General features: G+C 41.1%; 1 protein-coding gene across 42 annotated transcripts in view; it reads left to right on the plus strand.

The window, feature by feature from the left end:
* Positions 1–7,882: 7,882 nt before the first annotated feature.
* Positions 7,883–19,197, plus strand: part of MPDZ (multiple PDZ domain crumbs cell polarity complex component) — a 160,870-nt gene continuing 149,555 nt past the window's right edge. For 12 of the 42 annotated variants that reach the window (XM_072728280.1, XM_072728285.1, XM_072728301.1 and 9 more), the window contains exon 1: positions 7,909–8,095. The gene's annotated coding sequence lies outside the window, so the exon portion shown is untranslated. Of the gene's footprint in view, positions 8,096–8,548; positions 8,644–9,000; positions 9,138–19,197 lie in introns of those variants that run through there. The other 30 variants (XM_072728271.1, XM_072728274.1, XM_072728279.1 and 27 more) reach the window with 15 other exon arrangements.

The following is a 19,197-nucleotide window of genomic DNA, read 5'->3' on the forward strand; positions in this document are numbered from 1 at the left end:
TTTAAGACGGAGGATAGCAAACAACAACAACTCGTAATTAGTATAAATCATTTTCAATGCAGTATTTTTCTTGAAAGTTAATGTACATGATGAATAACATCAATATTTTACAAAAAGACAGGTTAACTATTTCTAATTATTCTTTTTGCTTCCAATTCCAATATGGCTCAGCAGGGCACTGTTACTCATCTGCTTGACTGGAAAGGACACAAAGCAGCCTTCCAGGTTGATGGAGATATTCTACATTTTGGTTTGGTTAGTGTCTATGCGGATGTATGTAACTGTCAAACTTAATGAAATGTAACTCTTAAGATCTATCCATTTTATCATTTGTAAATACACCACTCTCTATGTGTATACATATTTAGAATGGGCATGTGATCCAGTTCAGTCCAAGGAATGTTGGAGGAATGCTGCAGGAGGTTTGGGGGACAGTTTTCTAACTGTGAAAGAGTGCAGCTGCAGTGCATGGTCTCTGCATAACACCCCATGTGAATGTGAGAGCTGGGGCTGTGGCGGTCATGCAGCTGCCAGCAGGAACAGGAAGCTAACACATGGAGATGTGCCAAGCTGAAAGAATTGGAGCGAAAGACGGCCAGAGCCTGAAGGGAACTGTGCCTTACTACTACATTTACTCTAGACCTTTCTAGTTATATAAGCCAGCATCCTTTATATTTTATAAGCCAGTTTGGGTTGGTCTCTCTACTAGAAACTCAGAAGGACACACAAAGAAAGCAATAAACAGAGGTCATGAGGTCATGGGAGCCAGGAGCAAGCAGAGTCATGAAGTGAGTGGAAACAGAGTGTAGACAGCTCTTGAGTCGTACCTCCAAGCAGACACTGAGCTGGCACTGGATAAAGGACAGAGAATGAAACAGATTAAGATCTCTGCTCTCATTGAACTTACATTTTAGCTGGGCTGAGTGTGGGGGGGGCGGGGCAGGAAGAGGCCAATACTAATTTTAGATAGCAATAGATACCATAAAGAATATAATACAAGGTAATGTGATGTGGAAGAGGCTGCTAATTTTATTGGAGAGCCAGAAAAACCTTCTCCAACATAAGTGACATTTGATCAGTGACATGACTGAGGAAAAGATGCCAGCAATCTGAAGCTCTTAAAAAAAAAAAAAAAAAAAGCTTTCTAGGTAAAGATACAGCAGAACATTCTTGGAAGACAAAAAACAGATGAAAGAGTAGAGATTCCCTAAGATCTTTAATGTGTATATAAATCACCTCGACCTTATGCTAAAATGAAGATTCTGATTTAGTAGTCTGGGGTGATGCCTGAGATTCTGCATTTCTAACCAGCTCCAAAGTGATGCAGATGTTTCTGGTTTATTGACCGTACTTGGAGTAACAAGGCCCTGGGGAATTGCTTTGTGGGCAGCCTGGTCCACAAAGAAATTAAACGTTTCTTTAAAAATCTTTATAACAATTGAACATTGACCCAACATCCAGGCATATAATCTTTAATAATTAATTTTAAGTGTATTGATCAATGATACTTTGGAAATTAAAAGCAAAAAAACAAAACAAAACAAAAAAACTAGACTCTTCACAGATAGTCTGAGAGGCACTGCCCTAGGATCTAAAATCCCTTTACTAAAACTGCAGAGAAACTGGGAACATTGAAATATCAGGTATAAGGAAGAGTTGAAATAAAATTTCAGGTATAAAATATGGGGATTAAAACAACTGATATAACCATTATTACCACCACCATATAAACACATATAGACAGGCACATAAACAAGTATACACACACACACACACACACACACACACACACACACAAATACATATACAGAGGCAGCTACTAAACAGAACTCCTGGCAGTTAGGAGTCTATTTCTAAAACACCCCAAAAATATCCTCTTTAAATACATCAAATAGTTCTGAGCAAAGATTTCTTTTTTTTCTGGGATTTAGGGGCTTCTGAATATAATGCTACTCCCTTAAAAGTGAAGCACATAAGTCAATAAGCCTTCTGTGTATAGAGCTGTTCATTGCCTCATTGCTAAGTAAAAAAGAACATGAAAGATCACCAAATTTCCAAGGAACCAATTATTAAACAATTATTGTTAGAGGTTCAAGGAAAACAAAGTACAGAGAAACAGGGTTGTGCTGAATCATAATTATGGTAGAAGTACAAAAACTCTAAGAAAACCTGGTCATGAAATCTGCATCCTCTGAACTGACCTTTCATTTCTCTCTGGGTGCTTGTGGTATAATCAGAAAGATGTTTTACCTATGGACACTCTTGTCTTCCCAATGATCCTAGCTATTCTTTAACAAACTCCCTCCAACTGAGGTAATCTCATTATGTTCCTTAACACTTGAAAGTACCTGTCTAGCTCACTGTGAACGGCTTAATATGTAAATTTCACAGCTTAAGTGATTTTAGTTGCAAATAACAGAAAACTCAATTCATATTATGTTAAGAACTAAAGGTGATTTATTGGCCCATCTGAATGAAAATTCAAGACATGGCATAGGCTTCAGGTAAAATGTGATCTAGTGACACAATGGTCATCTCAAAAACTCAGTTTCTTTTCTCTATTCTTATAGAACATAGAGGGGTATTACCTAAAAGACACTGTGCAACTTGAACAAATTTTTTCATTATTGTTAATCACTTATTAATTGCTTATTTTTCTTGACCTCCATTTGGACAACTGACTTACAGTCACATTTTGTAGGAGAGAGATTCCACAATGTCATTCCAGCTTGCATGAACTTGAGTCAGAGATTCTGGAACCAATGTTTGGATATATTCTACCCCAAAAAATAACCTAGTTTCAAAGTTTTTGCCCAGGATTTCCTCACTGCACCAGAAATCTGTGGTTATGAAAGCAAATTAACTCAAGGTCAGATGGTCATGACCTCCCAGTGCCCTTTCTTTCTTCCTTAGAGAGATGAGACCCAGTCGAACACATTGTAGCTTTCACTGCCTCTATTCTTCTATAAACAGTTGTTACATGAAGAAAGACAGATTATTCTACATGTCCTCAAAATAGATATAATTTTGCATTTTTCTCATGCCTGGGATTCTTTCTTAGCCATTCCTTCCTCCTAATGGCTTTCTCCTAGACACATATATATTCATTATCCTAACATTCTTTCTTCTTCTTACTCTCTTCTTTCAATCTTGTCTGTTTTCAATGGTGAAAACAAGCAAAAGTTTGTTTAAAGTGGTCTATTTTTTTCTAACATTCAAAAGACTGGAAAAAAAGTATTCTGTTTTATTTGAGAAACTAGAGGCCAGTTGAAACTATGAAATCAGTCAGCCAGTAGATAGTGTAAAAACTATTCTGCAAACTGTAATGACTTAGAAATGGTTATTTGTTAACGTAGGGGATAACCCTTAGGCAGAGGGAGATGCAAATATGCCACCTATTTTGCAATTAAATGAAACATTAAGAAGAGTCTGAGCAACTTAAAGTATGGAAATAGTACTTAGTCCCACAGAATACCCCCAGAATCACTTAGTCCGTGGAAAAGGATTTGCTTCATATGAAGTGTTCCTTGGCCCAGGAACCCTTTAGAAACACCCACCAATGGGTGGGGCTGCCCCTCTTCCATACCTAGGCTATTCACTGTTAGGAAGACAGAGCAGAGACTATGTGCTTGAAAGGCAACTAAAAGAGTCCTTCCTCTCTATCCTCATGAATCAAAAATTGAATTTCCACGATCTATCTTTCTAGAAGATATTAAAGATTTTGAGCAGACACCTTGGGCCTTTGGCCAGTTTTAGAGTTACAGAGGAACAACAAATGTAAAATAATATTATGTACTTATGTTTGTACTTTTAAATTATAATAAAATAATTAAAATAAAACTATAATTAAAATAATTTAAACCAATTCTGGAAGTCCCCCAAATCTTTTTCCTTACAAAAATAGTCTGAACATTACTGAGATTTAAGAAAAACAAATTGCTGAAGAAAATGCCTCACTGAGGCTATACCTGGGAGGCACACAACTTTCCTAATTCCTTTATCTTCAGATCCCAGAGGCTGTGATCAACACGCAATAGAAAAAAAATATTAATCTGTAGGTTTGGGGTCAGTTTTAACCTACCTCATAGGTTGATCAAATGATCAGCCCCATTTTATCTTTCTATTTTGGCTTTCTCTGTAAGATTTTACTTAAACCTCTTGAATTTTGTTTTTAAACCAGAGGAAGGGGGGTATCTGGGTGTCTCCGTGGTTCAGCACCTGCCCCTGGCTCAGGTTGTGATCCTGGGGTTTTGGGATCAAATCTTGCATCAGGTTCCCCGCAGGGAGCCTGCTTCTCCCTCTGCCTATGTTGCTGCCTCTCTGTCTCTGTGTCTGTCTGTCATTGATAAATTAATGAAATCTCAAAAAAAAAAAAAAAAAAAAAAACAAACCAGAGGGATACACCATACTGCCTGGTTACTTCTAGAAAAGCTTGGGTCCTCTGGCTTAGAATAAGCAGAAGAGAAGAGAGCAATTAACTAGAAGGGTTAACTTCAAAAGGAGAAGCTCCTAGATGAAATCATTCTCAAGTGCTAGATAATTTTATCAAAGAACTAGCCTAAGCAAGATGCCTGCTTGTCTTCTGATAAGTGCAACTATTGCTTAAGGTGGGCAGATAGAATTTGCTTTGCTAAATGAGACCAGAGCAATTGTCTTTTTAAACAAGGTAAAATCCTTTGTTTGATTGATTGATTGATTGATTTATAGATTTTATTTATTTATTCATGACACAGAGAGAGAGAGAGAAAGAGACACAGGCAGAGGGAGAAGCGGGCTCCACACAGGGAGCCTGACGCGGGACTCGATTACACCTCTCCTCGGGCTGAAGGCAGCGCTAAACCGCTTTCCCCCTATAGTTCAAAGGAATAATGCCATTTTACCTTTTAAGACCCCTGGAATACCTGTAGTAGCTAGTCATGGAATTGCTCTCCTTCGGTACTTTAGTAGCAGCTAGCATTTCATGCAGTTATTTCCTTTGCATTTGAGAATGACCAGATTTGGAAAATGGCAACTGGAAATACTTTGCTATTCAAAGAGGAATCCTTTGGGATTTCTAAGCAACAAGAAAATCCTCTCAGCATGAAATGCCTTGGGATGAGTCTGTGGCAAGCACACAAAAGCTCTCTAGATGAATCGTTCATTTTTGCAGTCATATATTTGTCCCGTTCCATTTGAACACTAATTAGTTACGAAACATTTTGCTAGGCTCTGAGGATGAAACAGTGACTTGGGCTCTGCTCTCCTGGAGTTTGTAACCCAAGGGGGCAGAGAACCACTGCATAAATAATGATAAAACTAAATATATAATTACAAAGTAGGATGAATACTATGAAGCAATAGTAGAGCGTACAGTGAGCACGTAGTACAATAGTTTTACACTAATTTGTGGGAATCATGGAATAATCTTAGTTGCTGGCCCTCCCTAAGTAAGCTGATTTTCCCCTCCAGGTATTCATGGATTGGGGGAAGAGTCATCATTTTTTACCTTCAACCTAAATTTCTCTGCATATCTGAGTGTTTATTTGACTTCCTTGTTTGCCTGACTTAAACCTAGAACATCCAAAATGGAGCCATAATATTCCACAGTTCCGTGTCTCGGTGAATGGCTTCACCATGGACATTACTTGATGAACTCCAGCATTTAAAGGTTGAGGAGCGGAGGGGAGGTTAGTTGGCAAAGGAGATCGAAGAGTGGCCTGATATGGGAGGCAGATCTGCCTTGAAGCTAATGAAGCTTAAAATTCTGGGTATTTGTCAGGGACGCCTGGCTAGCATGGGGCTCCTGATTTCAGGGTTGTGAGTTTGAGCCTATAGAGTGGTCCCTAAATAAATAAAACTTAAAAAAAAAAAAAAGAAAGATTCTGGGTCTTTCTCTTGCGTAGGAGGAGCCCTAGAGATGTGTTTACATGGTCACATATTTCTGTAAAGTTTTCAAAAGAAAAATACCTTTGTTTTTCTTTTCTTAAAGCAGAGCCCCAAATTGTGTAAGCTTCAGGTCCCACACATTGGCCACTCAGTAAGAGGAAGGAGCAAAACTGAAAGTGTGATTGTATGGAATAAAGGGGTGGGGGAGCAACACTTCAAGAGAGTATTCAATAGTTATGAATGCATTTGAAAGGACAAAGAATATAAGGAGAGAAACATACCCATTGGATTTAGGTAAAGGGAGATTATTGGTGTCTAGCAAAAGCCCTTTCAGGGCAGTGAGGGCGGCAGGAAGTCAGGATGCAGGTGGTTGATGTCAGAAATTTAACTGTTTAGAAAAGAGGAGAAAATGTAACTGGAGAGAGTGGGCTGGAGAGCAATGTTACTGCCTGCCTGCTTTCCGCTGTCTCTCTCAACGGAGAGAGTTGAGAGCGCTGAAAGGTTACACAAGACACAGCTGTGTTGAAGATACAAGGGATGAGTTTTCCCTTCATCCTAACTTCACCTTCATTTTCAAAGGACCCAGAGAAGATGAATATCCACAGTTGCTAAAGAAATCTAGTCAGTGTTTTTATTTCCCTAGCGGGCAAATCTACACCGATGCCTATGTCTGAGAAAGCACAACCGGTCTCAGGCTGGGGGCACTCTCTCCACCCAAGGCATTTTGGCTTTTTTGCTCCCAGTCATTTGCAGGCAACTGATCTATTTTGAAGCCTTCTGAAAATATTCATTTAAAGCTCAACTCAGTTTCCCTCTGGGGCCTGGTATGTTTTGAAACCGTATTTCCCCTTAAATATTTGGTGAATATTTGAAAAATAGAATTGACTTTTTTTTTTCATAGACCAAAAAAAAAAAAAAGAAAGAAAGAAAGAAAGAAAGAAAGAAAGAAAGAAAGAAAGAAAAAATTTACAAGTCTGCTAAAGAAATCAGAACTTTCAATTCGGGATATTAAAATAAATTCTTCTAAACATTTTAAGTTAGACTTCTGAGTATCCTTTAATGCATATATATATATTTTTTTTTTGTTAAAGATTTTATTTATTTATTCATGAGACACACACACACACAGAGAAGCAGAGACACAGGCAGAGGGAGAAGCAGGTTCCACGCAGGGAGCTCGATTCGGGACTTGATCCCAGGACCCCAGGATCACGCCCTGAGCCGAAGGCAGGCACTAAACCGCTCAGCCACCCATATTCTAATATTAGAGGTCCGTATTGAGAAAGGAAGGGATTTTCTTCTGCAGAAAAGATTCCTGGGGCTCAGGAATAGAAGGTATCAGAAACACAACCTTAAGTGGCACAAAATAGAGATGAATATGTTTTTCCTCGCACCATGCAATTCTGAACCCTTCTTTTATGTTTATTGTTTCCGTCTTTTAATTGGATATGTCTAAGCGGCACAGTAACGTTCTAAAAGTCACTTAGACTGCGAGGTCATTAGTTCCCACTCCCCAGGCCTCATCATTAAAGCGCTTCTCATCACCATCCCGTAACCACTTAAGCAAACTACCCAGACGGACGGCATCCACAGGGCAGTCCGCGTAATGAACATTTAAGTCCTCAAAACCAGAAATAGAGGTTACCAGTTCCCACAGGTTGCCAGACTTAGGAACATAAGAGACCCCAGTTAAATTCGAGTTTCAGATAAACAAGGAGCATTTTTTTTAGTATAAGTATGTCCCGAGCATCCCAGGGGCCGCGTCCGGCCAACACAACCACGGCTGCTGATTGGGCAGTCGGGTCGACCCGGCGCCCCGCGGGCCCCCCCGCGCCCCGCACCCCAGGCCGAGCGCCCGCCGCGCAGGTTTAAAACCCAGGACCCCGGGCTGGGCCGCGCCCCCTGATTGGCCGAGGCGCGCCCGCCGCCCGCCGGCCGCAGGCGTCACGCAGCCCCGGCAGCCCGGGCCCCGCCGCCTCCTCCCCGGCAGCCCGGTCGGCGCAAGTGCGGCGCGCGGGGGGAGGGGGCGCGGCGGAGCGGAGGCTGGCGTCGGGCGGCCGCCGGCCGGGCGGGATTAAGTGTCCCGGCCGCGCGCGAGCGTCGGTGCGCGTTTACCCCGCGGCTCCTCGCCGGGCCGTTACTCAGCGGAGAAGAGGGCGAGCGGGGAGAGGACCCCGGCTCCCGGCCCCCTCCCCCGTGCGCCCCCGCCCGGGGCGGCCGCCGCCAGCGGGTAAGCGGCGCCGGGGCCCGGGCCGGGAGGCGGGGAGGCCGGGCGCGCCCCCGAGCTCTGCGCGCGCCGGCCGGGAGGTGCGCGGGCGCGGGGCGCCGGGCGCGGGGCGCGGGGCGGGGGCGGGGGCGGGGGCGGGGTGCGTGCGCCCCTCCCCGCGCGGACGGGCGGCCCGGCCCGGCTCTAGCAGGACGGGGCTGCAAGTGTCCTTTGCTGCGTGCTGGCCCCCGAGCTCCAGCCCTAGCCCGGGCGGCGCCCCCCGCCGTTGCCCTTGTTGACTCCAAATGCCTTAAAAGTTTTTTTTTCTTTCTTTCTCTTCGCCTGGAGGGGCACGGGGGTGGTGCCAGAGGGGGAACCGCGGCCCGGGCGCAGGAGCCTGTTGCTCGCCGCCGGTGTGGCCTCGCGCGCCCCGGGCCGGACGCCCCCTCCGGGGTGACGCGGTGCGGGGCGCGGGGCGCGGGGCGGGTGCGGAGAGAGCCCCCGGCCCCCGCCCGCCCCCGCAGACCGGCGTCTCCAGCGCGGTCCGCCGACCCCGAGCGCGCCGCCCATCGGTACCCGCCCGCGTCCCCCGCGGCGCCCGTGCCCTGCCATCGCCTGCCCCCCGCGGGGGGAGCTCGAGCTCCCGCGCCCACGGGGCGCCTTTGTCTGCGATCCGCAGCCGGGGATGCCGGATGTGCCTCGGGAAGCGCGGTTCCGAGACGCTCTGCGTCCTGGGAGCTGTGTGTGTGCCGGGGGGGGGGGTGGTGGTGTACATTTTTGCCTGCGTTCTTCGCACAGGCACAAAGGCCGGGCTCTTCTTTCCAGCAGATCACATGGAAATGCAAGCTGGGGCCGCCTGCGTAGGAGGGGCCCCGCGGGGGGGGGGGGCGGGGGGGCGCTGCGCCGCGGCCGGGGCGAGGCGGGGGCGGGGGCGGGGGCACGTCTCCCGCCGGCTGGGCGGGTGGGGCTTGCGGAGCCCGCTGGGCTGGCGCGGACCCCGAGCGTGGGCGCTGCGTGTGGAGCGGGGAGGCTGCGGTGGCAGCTAGTGCTGCTTCGGTAGCATCAGGTGAGAGGACCGTGACTTCAGCGTAGGTCGGGTACTCTCCATGTTCATTGGATGTCCAGAGGGGAAGACTCAGACTCAGCAAAGGCACTAGACGCTGTCCCCCAGCCTTGGTGGACAGCTGTGCTGTAAACATCCCCCTGTGTTTCCCTAGGCATTTCTCGTTTAGGTTACCTTTTACAAAAACGAAACAAAACAAGAAACCGAAAAACCCCGTGATCTGAAAAACCAACGAGGTGATGGTTTGGGGCTTGGGAGTTTTTACATGCTGACTTTAGTAGAGGTGGCTACAATGAACTTTTTTTTAAGGGTCACATAATCTATATTTGGTATATACTTGAGCGCCTGATAGAATTTAGGTTAAAAAATTGCATTTAAGAAAAACAAAACTTCCCGTTCCTAGGTTTGAGCTATTAATATAACGTAAAGCTCTGGATGGATGCTCTGGTGCCTTTGCCTGAAGGAGGGGCTAAGAGGGTTTAGAGGGTGGTGGGGATAATCTTGTCTGGGCTGCCCAGATTTCCTGCTAGCTAATGAGCTAGTTTACAAACGTGGTTTTTTTCTAGATTGAGCTATATCCTCGCTCAGTTCATATTAGGGTCTTTTACTTAAAAGAAATTTTATTTATTTATTTATTCATGAGAGACGCCCAGAGATGCAGAGACATAGGCAGAGGGAGAAGCAAGCTTCCTGCAGGGAGCCCAATGTGAGACTCCATCCCGGGACCCCAGGATCAGGCCGTGAGCCAAAGGCAGGCGCTAAACCAATGAACCACCCAGGTGCCACCATGTTAGGGTCTTTTAAAACGGAGGTCTCTAAACTTATGGGTCACAGGCCAAGTTGGCCAGCAGCAGCCTGTTTTCCCCTAAAGTGTAGGAGTTAGAAGTGGTTTGTGCAATTTTATATGGCTCAAAAACAAAATCAAAGGAATATTATATCATGGCATGTGAAAATCATATGAAAATCAAATCTCAGTGTGCTGTTATAAGTAGAGTTTTATTGGCACACAGCCACACTCATTAGTATTGTGAGTGGTGGATTCTTCCTGTCTCTGGCTCCTTTCACAGCAGCAGTGGGAGAGTTGAGTAGTTGCATAGTTGAGACACAGATACATAGCCTTCAAAGTATGAAAGAAAGTATGTTGCCTTTCTCTTATTCTTTACAGAAAAAATTGCCAACCTAGGGCAGGCTTTAAAAGAATTGCTTAAATACTTCCTCTTGTGATGGATGCATTGCTTAATTTCATTGCCTTTAACTGTTTCTGGTGTCCTCTGAAGTGGCTGACTTTTCCCAAGTAGGTAGTTAGATTAAGTTAATGTATTGGATTTTCACATTTCCAAGTTTCACTCTCAGAAAGATTCTTAACCTTTTGATTCTTTTTCTTTTTTGTCAGAATCTAGGATAAAGTGAGTTTTCTGATTGGCAGAAATTATGTGTGTAGTTGCTTTAATATAGATAGCCCAATTTCAAGGTGTTCTTCGCTGAGTTCTGGCGGCTTCTTGCTACCGTGCTACCTGAGCAGGTTTTGAGAATCACAGTTTTGTTCATTTAGGTGGAGAGCAGCTGGGGTTAGAGGATGTCAGGAATACATTTTTGCAGGGAAGTTACCACTTCAGGCAAAGCTAGTTTGTGAGGGAGCTTGACTCTTCAACAATCCTCTTCCCTAAACCTTTGCTAAAACAAAAAAATGTTTATTCTCAACATATTACTAAGAGATCAATCATATGTGTACATGCGTATAATATGCATTCTTTTCATTTCATTGGTATTGGTGTTTCATTTCTTCTCTCTTGTTTCTGGTTTTCTTCCTCATTTTTTTCTGTACTCCTTCCTTTTATCTCCTAAGCCTGTTGCCTGTTGTTTAGGCAGGGCAAGATGTGAGTTACTGTTTTTAGTATGCTCTGAATCCCTATCACATAGACATTTTCAGTATGCTCCAAATCCCTATCACAGAGCCTGTTTAACCATTAAAGGCTTCTTTGCATTTCAGATACCTTTTATTTTTTATTTATTTATTTTATTGAAGTTTGATTTGCCAACATATAACACCCAGTGCTCATCCCATCAAGTGCCCTCCTCAGTGCCTGTCACCCAGTTATCCCATCCCCCACCCACCTCCCCTTCCACTACCCTTTGTTCGTTTTCCAGAGTTAGGATTCTCTCATGCTTTGTCACCCTCTCTATTTTTTTCCACTCGTTTTCCCTCCTTTCCCTTATAATCCCTTTCATTATTATATTGCACTTATGAGTGAAACCATATGGTGATTGTGCTTCTCCAACTGACTTACAATGGAATATTACTCAGCCATTAGAAAGATCGAATACCCACCATTTACTTCGAGTGGATGGAACTGGAGGGTATTATGCTGAGTGAACTAAGTCAGTCAGATACCTTTTAAATGCACATATATCATGAAGGAGTGAAAGCTGTCCCCAGAGTTTACTAGATATCTGCAATGTGGGTGTGCTCAGATTTGTGGGAATCCTTGAAATGTAATTTTGCCTTGATGTAGGCTTTCAGCCTTTGGGTGCTGGGTGTGGAGGCTCTGCTTTACAAATGAAGTGGACCCATTGTTTTGAGTTAGTATTAAGGGATTTAGAAGCTGGCATGCAACAATGAATTGCCTGGAAGATAACAAACTGCCCTGAGTTAAAGGCAGATTATTTTCGTAGATTACATCCCAAGTCTGACTTCATAGACTTGACCCTCTTAGGTTGAGTTGCAGGTTGGCTCCATTTTGTATATTTATAATATGTACTTATATACATATTTATAATATGTATTTTGTGAATTTCATAAAGCAGCTTGAAAAAAGTTGATATATTGGACTGAAAATGTTTCCATACTTGCTAGAGCAAACAATACATCTGCCAGAGAATGATCCTATATTTCAAAGTAAGAAAGCGGAAAACTTCCAATAGAATTCAAGACTGCTTGATGGTACATATGAATGATGCTATATTTTATTATTATTATATTTCTCAAGTAGTTGTATGTGATTTTAAAGTACATTTGGCCTGAATAGGAATTCACTTGATACAGTTACATTGTTACATACATTATCAACCCCATATTTATAATAAGAACGGTATTATTTTCCCTTGGGAAATAGTGTCATGCATAAGAGAGCATCTATATAAACACAGTTGGGAAGTGATGGTTAGTATGGTAAAGTTGATATACTATGATTAAATAATTACAGTGGGGTTCTGTGTGGGTGAATAAGAATAAGGAGATGAAGAACTACTTCTGCTTAAATAATCTGTTGCCTTCCTGTGAAATATTTTCTGAGAAGATCTGAGGTAATCGTTTATTTAGTAGATAATAATGGACGGGTTAGGAGGTACGTTGCTTTGGGTTAAGCACTGGGAAGAATGTAAAGTATTGCTCTAGAAGTCTGCTGTCTTGGTTGAAATAATAATCACACAGTGGGAAGAGTAAGAAGGTTTTACACATAGTAAAAGTTATACCATCTCAAAGAAAATAGAGATCAACATAGGATTGCTTGCTGTCAATTTGTAGATGGCCGTCTCCTCCCTGTGTCTCTCAGTCGAATTGGATTAGTGGAGCCCCAGGGACCTCATTTAACCCTACCTACCTCTTTAAAGACTCTGTCTCCAAATACAGTCTCTGAGGTACAGGGGTTAGGACTTAAACATACATATTTTGGGGAGGTAGAGAGGAGGACACAATTCAGCCCTTAAGAAAGTTCTTAAAAAGACCCAAGTTATAGGGACTCCTGGGTGGCTCAGTGGTTGAGCATCTGCCTCTGGCTCAGGGCGTGATCCCAGGATCCTGGGATCGAGTTCCACATCCGGGCTCCTGGCAGGAAACCTGCTTTACCCTCTGCCTGTGTCTCTGCCTCTCTCTTGGTGTCTCTCATGAATAAATTAGTAAAATTTTACAAAAAAAGAAAAAAAAAGACCTAGGTTATAAATCCGTGGAGACCTTGAAGAAAGGACTGGTTTAGGGCAGGGAGGCAGGTCATACAGGAGGCTCTTGTGTTAGTCTAAGCATTTATTGAGGTAATTTGATGTTTGGGAAGAAAGAAACTGCTACTTGAGGAAAGAGATACTTTATCTTTGGCCAGAAGCCACTTGTTTTCTTTTTCCTGGTTTTCACTGAGAAACTGGTTCTTGCTTTTTATGAGCAGAGTGCTACATTAGTTTCCTTTTTAAGTATTTCATAAAAGCGCTAATTTTAAAAAATATTTCCTCTATTCCTTTAAAAACATCAGTAAAACATTAAATTTGTCAAAGATGAAATGTTAATGTTTGTAAACATTTCGTGATGATTCTGGAACCTGATTAAAACAGCAAAACTTATTCTTTAAATTACATTGACCTAAAAACTGTATATACTTGCATGTTTTGTGAGCAAGTAGTTTACATAATCATTTTTTCCCCTCAGAAATTTCCTCTCCTTTTTGGAAAAAATTGAGGTTAAAATAGTAATTTAGATTGTATATTATAAAATAACAAAAACTTTTTTAGGTGTTGAGATTAATTGAGTTAGAGAAATGTTAATGGAATTTTTCCAAATTTGGCCCGCCGAGTTAAAAAAAAAAGTAAATTGAAATTAAGTTTAAAGAGAATTTGAGAATTAAGTTCTTGCTTTTTTTTTTTTTTTTTTTTTCCTTCTTGCTTGTGATGGTTACATTTGTTTAGTATAGGAAATTCTGGTCTTTTTTTTTTTTAAGATTTTATTTATTTATTCATGAGATACACACAGAGAGATAGAGGCAGAGACAAAGGCAGAGGGAGAAGCAGGCTCCATGCAGGGAACCTGATGCGGGACTTGATCCTGGATCATGCTCTGGGCTGAAGGCAGCGCTAAACTGCTGATCCACCCAGGCTGCCCGGAAATTCTGGTCTTTTTTCTCCTTTTAGTTTTATTTATATCTTAGAAAAGAGTATTCATTGTTGTTTTCTTATAAAGCACTCTACCTTCAGATCTAAGGTGCTATAAATAAATGCATGAGGGGAAAGTGAAAAAGGAAACTCTTGTAAGAGAGGAAAAACAGACATTAACTACAAAAAAAATAGGAAAGACCTATTTGGGTGTGTTGATAATGTAGTGTTGATAACTTGAATATGTTTTGGGATACTTTGCAATTTACTTTATTAGTTATATTTTAAAACTATATAGTAAAAGACATGAGATAGTTATTTCCTTAGTAACTTATTTAATAATAAAAATAACACATATAAAATAATATATGAGGTAGACAAGTGCAAAGAATTAAACTTGCCTGTGATTGTCACCTATATATCAGCCCCCCTCAAATAATACACATGAATAAATAGCACTGTTTGGTGATCAGTAGATTTTACTGATTGCTCTTTTTCTCAGTGAAGATAATATGATCAGAGGTTATTAAACATCCATACATAGAATTGAAACTGATCTCAATTGTGTGAACCAATGTCCATTGACTCTTGAGGAGATATAGTAATATGGCTAACTACGATGTGGCACATAGGAAACCAGTGGAGCATCAATTATTTAATCTTGGTCTCTGCTTGAAAGTAAATATTACATAGTCCATAGTTAATTTTGGAGGCTCAATCATGAGGTATTTTTTAGGTGTTTTATGCCTGTGGAAGGAAAACAAAAGAAACGGCCCCTAGGCCAGGATTATTGCTCCCTTGCCTGCTCTGTGAAGTTCAGTGAACATCTTTTAGGTGTTAAACTAAGGACTTTCAGACTCCACCCTTTTCTCAAGAGGGGGAGAGGGATTATTTTTCTTATTGATGTGTAATTTATAATTGACGTGATAAACTTCACATATTGGAAGTGCACATTTTGTTGAATTTTGGCCACTGTGTATCATTCCCCATGATCAAGGTGGTGAACATACTTAGTACCTCTACAAGTTTCCTTATGGCCCTTTGTAATACTTTCTTGTCTTGCCCTACTTACCCATCTCCTATCTCCAAGTAACCACTGATCTTTCTGTCAGGACAGATTAGTTTGCATTTCTAGAGTTTTAAATAAATGGAATCATGCAGGACATTCTCTCATTTTATCTGGCTTCTTTTACTCTGTATTTTGGGATTCATCCATGTTGCTTCTATTCATAGTTTAATACTGCTTATTGCTGAGTGCTAGATCATTGTACTGAATGGATGTACCGTTCAGGGGTTTTTTTTAAAATAAGTTAGAATTCCTTTGTATTTTGTCCATTGTCGTGTATTTGTCCTTGGTTTCAACCTTGTTGTGTCAGACTTTTGTATTTGACATATTACTCAGTCTTTTTAAATCCATGCCTCGTAAAAAAAAAAAAAATAAAAAAAAAAAATAAATCCATGCCTCGTGAATACACTTAAAATTTAAGTGCCCTTATAAAATGTATTTGAGGTTTCAAAATATGTAAATCACATTTAATTTTTTTTAAAAAAACTAGCAATTGTAAAAGAGATTTAAAATTTCCTAATCTTTAAAAATATTACATGATATGTAAAAACAAAACAAACAAAAAATTGGTCACGTGGGTGTTGAGGCTTTCCACAGACTTTTATATCTTACCATGTGAATATTGAGCTCAAAGCTTTAAGACTGCTCGGCTAATTCTCTCACTAACTTGCATATTTTTTGTAGTTTTTATAGATTTTGACAGATTTATCTGTCACTTCCTGTGACAAATTTATATGACAATCATATATAGTAAATATAACTAAATTGTAATTTGGTGCCTGATTTATCCAAATCATTGCCATTCTGTATGTTACACCTAAGATCGTCAAATGTATCAAGAATTGGAGAGAAGATGATCATCATTTTGTGAAAACTTGTTGTTCTTGTTGACATCATTTAGATATTTTGGGCCTTTTTTAATACTCGTATGTTTGTCTCTACTTTCTAATGACTTAATTGAAATTAAGTGGCAAAAAACAAAAAACCAACCCAAACAATATCAGTTAAGGCAGATGTGGTCTCTGGATTATTACAAAAGGAAAAGCTGGTTTATATTCTTAATATTAACAGCTAGTCCTTTGAGTATCATAGTAAAATACAGTTAATGAATGTAGTAAAATTACAGATGAGTTAATTAAGAAGCAAATAGTCATGTTTATTGAAAGAAAATAAGGTCTCTTAAAATGTTTTCAGGGAGAAAATACCAGTTTTCAAAGATGGCCCCAGTGAGTCCTATGAAATTATATGTGGTGACTAAGTAGAGTAGCCTATTACAATTATCTGTGAATTAGTAAGTAGAGATTTGAATTGGTTCATGCTTATTTATCTTATATGGCTAAGGTTCATGTTTGGATAGGTTCATATGAATTTGGATTCTTTATATAATTTCCCCTTGTCTGAACTACTTGGAATCTTGCCAGCAAGATGTAAATTGTCATCTTTTTTGCTGACTTTCCTCAGTGTACTCTCAGCAATGTAGACTATTGCTGACTGACAAGCTTGTCTGCTGATTTAGACAAGGACATCTCTTTGCCGTCAGAGGAATACAAGGTTCTCTCCAACGGTTCTTTAGTACAGGTTAGGTAAAACATTGCTTTTATTATTGTGAGCGAATTTTATTTTCTTCTTGAGTGTATGCATAGTCAATTAACAGAAGATCCAAAGGTGAATTTGTTTTGGCTTAGTGTAGAGATGAATAAGAGAGGATCATGGCTGATTATATATATATATATTTAGATATATTCTTCTTTCTATAAGTAGGCTTTATTTCATCTTGGTTTTGATTCTACTGGGATTTTTAGTTTACTTCACAGATTTTGTTTGATATCTAAGATTTTGATCTTGGAGTGCCTGGTTGACTCAGTGGCAGAGCCTGTGACTCTTAATCTCAGGGTTAGGAGTTTGAGCCCCACGTTGGGTGTGGAGTATACTTAAAAAAAAAAAAAAAGATATTTTGATCTCTTCCTGTTTTTAATTGGACGTTACTAAGGCCATCTTCCATAAATAATTTGTCTTCACATTGGTTTAGAAACCAATGTGATGTGAAATAAGCTTTAATATTTAGTGTCAGCATCATAAATAACTTTGCCTAGTGTGTTGGCCATTGTGGGTGCTTTCTGAATATGGTACTTAGAGTGATCAAGCATGAAGGGTCAGTCTTGTCTTTTCCTTCCTTCCCTCCCTCCCTCCTTTCTTCCTTCCTTTCTTTTTTTATGAACACCCTCATTCATTACCTTGCTTAAGGTCTTCATTTCTAATTGATTTTTACCACTAAGATAATTCTTATATATTGAATTTAAAATGTTCATGCTCGCTAGGGTTCCAACTTCTGTTGTCCCTCCTTGTTAATCTGTACCTTCTTCCTGATTAATCTTCTTTATCCCCAGCAACACCTAAAGCCCAATGATTGCCTACTTTTAGGGTCTTCCGAGTTCTTTTTCCTTTAGATACACATGTGTAGTTGATACATTCTTTCAACAAATATTTGGTGAGTGCCTTATCTGAACCAGCCACTATTTCTGGTTCTGGAGATACAGCCCTGGGAGCAAAAGGGACTACCACTACCACTAAACCAAACCAAACCAAAAAAAAACAACAAAAACTCCCATGGAGCTTAAATTTTAATATTTCCTGTTTTCTAGAGACATTTCAAACTGGATATGTTCACAAATAATGCATTTCTACTCATTCCTCTAAAAACAGAAGATATCTTTCTGCTGTTTAAGCTAACAGTATCTTAGTATTTCTTAGTTATCCAAATTGGAAACATTGAAAGTCAGTGTCTGTTGCTGTTACTCAGTCTGCCAGCCCCCAGCACACGTCTAGTAGTCATTGAATTTTTTTGATTCCCTCTGATGAACGTGTCTATATTTCCTTGTTTTTCTGGTATCTGCCTTAATCTTGGCTCGTGTTATTTTTCTCCACCCCCCCCCCCCGAAAGATTTATTTATTTATTCATGAGAGACACAGAGACAGGCAGAGACATAGACGGAGAAGCAGGCCCCCCACAGGAAGCCTGATTCGGGACTGGATCCCAGGACTCCGGGGGTCATGCCCTGAGTCAAAAGCAGACGCTCAACTGCTGAGCCACCCAGGCTCCCTTGTGTTATTTTTCGATTGGCTTGCTTTAATAGCTGAATATCTGATTATACTATCATAGTTCTTTCTCTTTTTCATGAGTTATTTACTCTATTACCAAGACTGGTTTTCCAGAAAATGAATTTCAGTTACTGCCTGTCGCTTCCCACCCATTCCCCACGTGCTGCCTTGCCTGCAGGGAAAGGGCCCCAAGGGGGTTATGAAACATTGCTTTCCTAGCTCCTGTCTAGTTTGGAAGCCCAGTACTATAGAACCCTTGTCGTTTGAATTCTCTGGTTTCTTTACAGCTACGTTGCCCTAGCAGTTTTCCTTCCCTTAGCAAGACATGTTTTTTCCTCTCCTGGCTGTCTCCCACACACTCCTAGGTTGTGCGTCCTGTGGGACAGCTCACATGTCACATCTCCCAATTCTTGTTGATGCATGCTGACAGCATTGCATTTCTCTGTACTCCCAGAGAATTTAGCACATCACACTGCAGTGTAATTACTTAACTGTTTTCCACTAAAATGAGAGCTCAAAAGTTAGTTACCTGTCTATATTTTGCTTTACCATATGCTTCAGTGATAGAGGCAGATACAGACTTTGGGGGGGCTTAACGTTTGTAGAATTTGAGATGGCCCTCTTTAATAAAAAAAATAAAATTATGAATGCAAAAGTAGTTGCAAAAGCCCCTATTTATTTGAATGAGAATGGAAGGATCTTTTGCGAGTATATCATGCTAAATATGTGTGTACTTATCTTAATCTTGCTGAAGCAGGGACACCTGGGTGGCTCAGTGGTTGAGCCTTTGCCTTCGGCTCAGGGCATGATCCTGGAGTTCCAGGATTGAGTCCTGCATGGGGCTCCCTGCATGGAGCCTGCTTCTCCCTCTGCCTGTATCTATGCCTCTCTCTCTCTCTCTCTCTCTCTCTCTGTGTGTGTGTCTCTCATGAATAAATAAATAAAATCTTAAAAAAAAAATCTTGCTGAATCAATGCTGTGTTTTGTATATTTTTTTTTTGCTGTTGATTTTCTTAAAATTAGGAAACGTTACCAGCCATTCTGATG

The sequence above is a fragment of the Vulpes vulpes genome, chromosome 12, assembly GCF_048418805.1.
Source record: "Vulpes vulpes isolate BD-2025 chromosome 12, VulVul3, whole genome shotgun sequence".
Taxonomy (NCBI): domain Eukaryota; kingdom Metazoa; phylum Chordata; class Mammalia; order Carnivora; family Canidae; genus Vulpes; species Vulpes vulpes.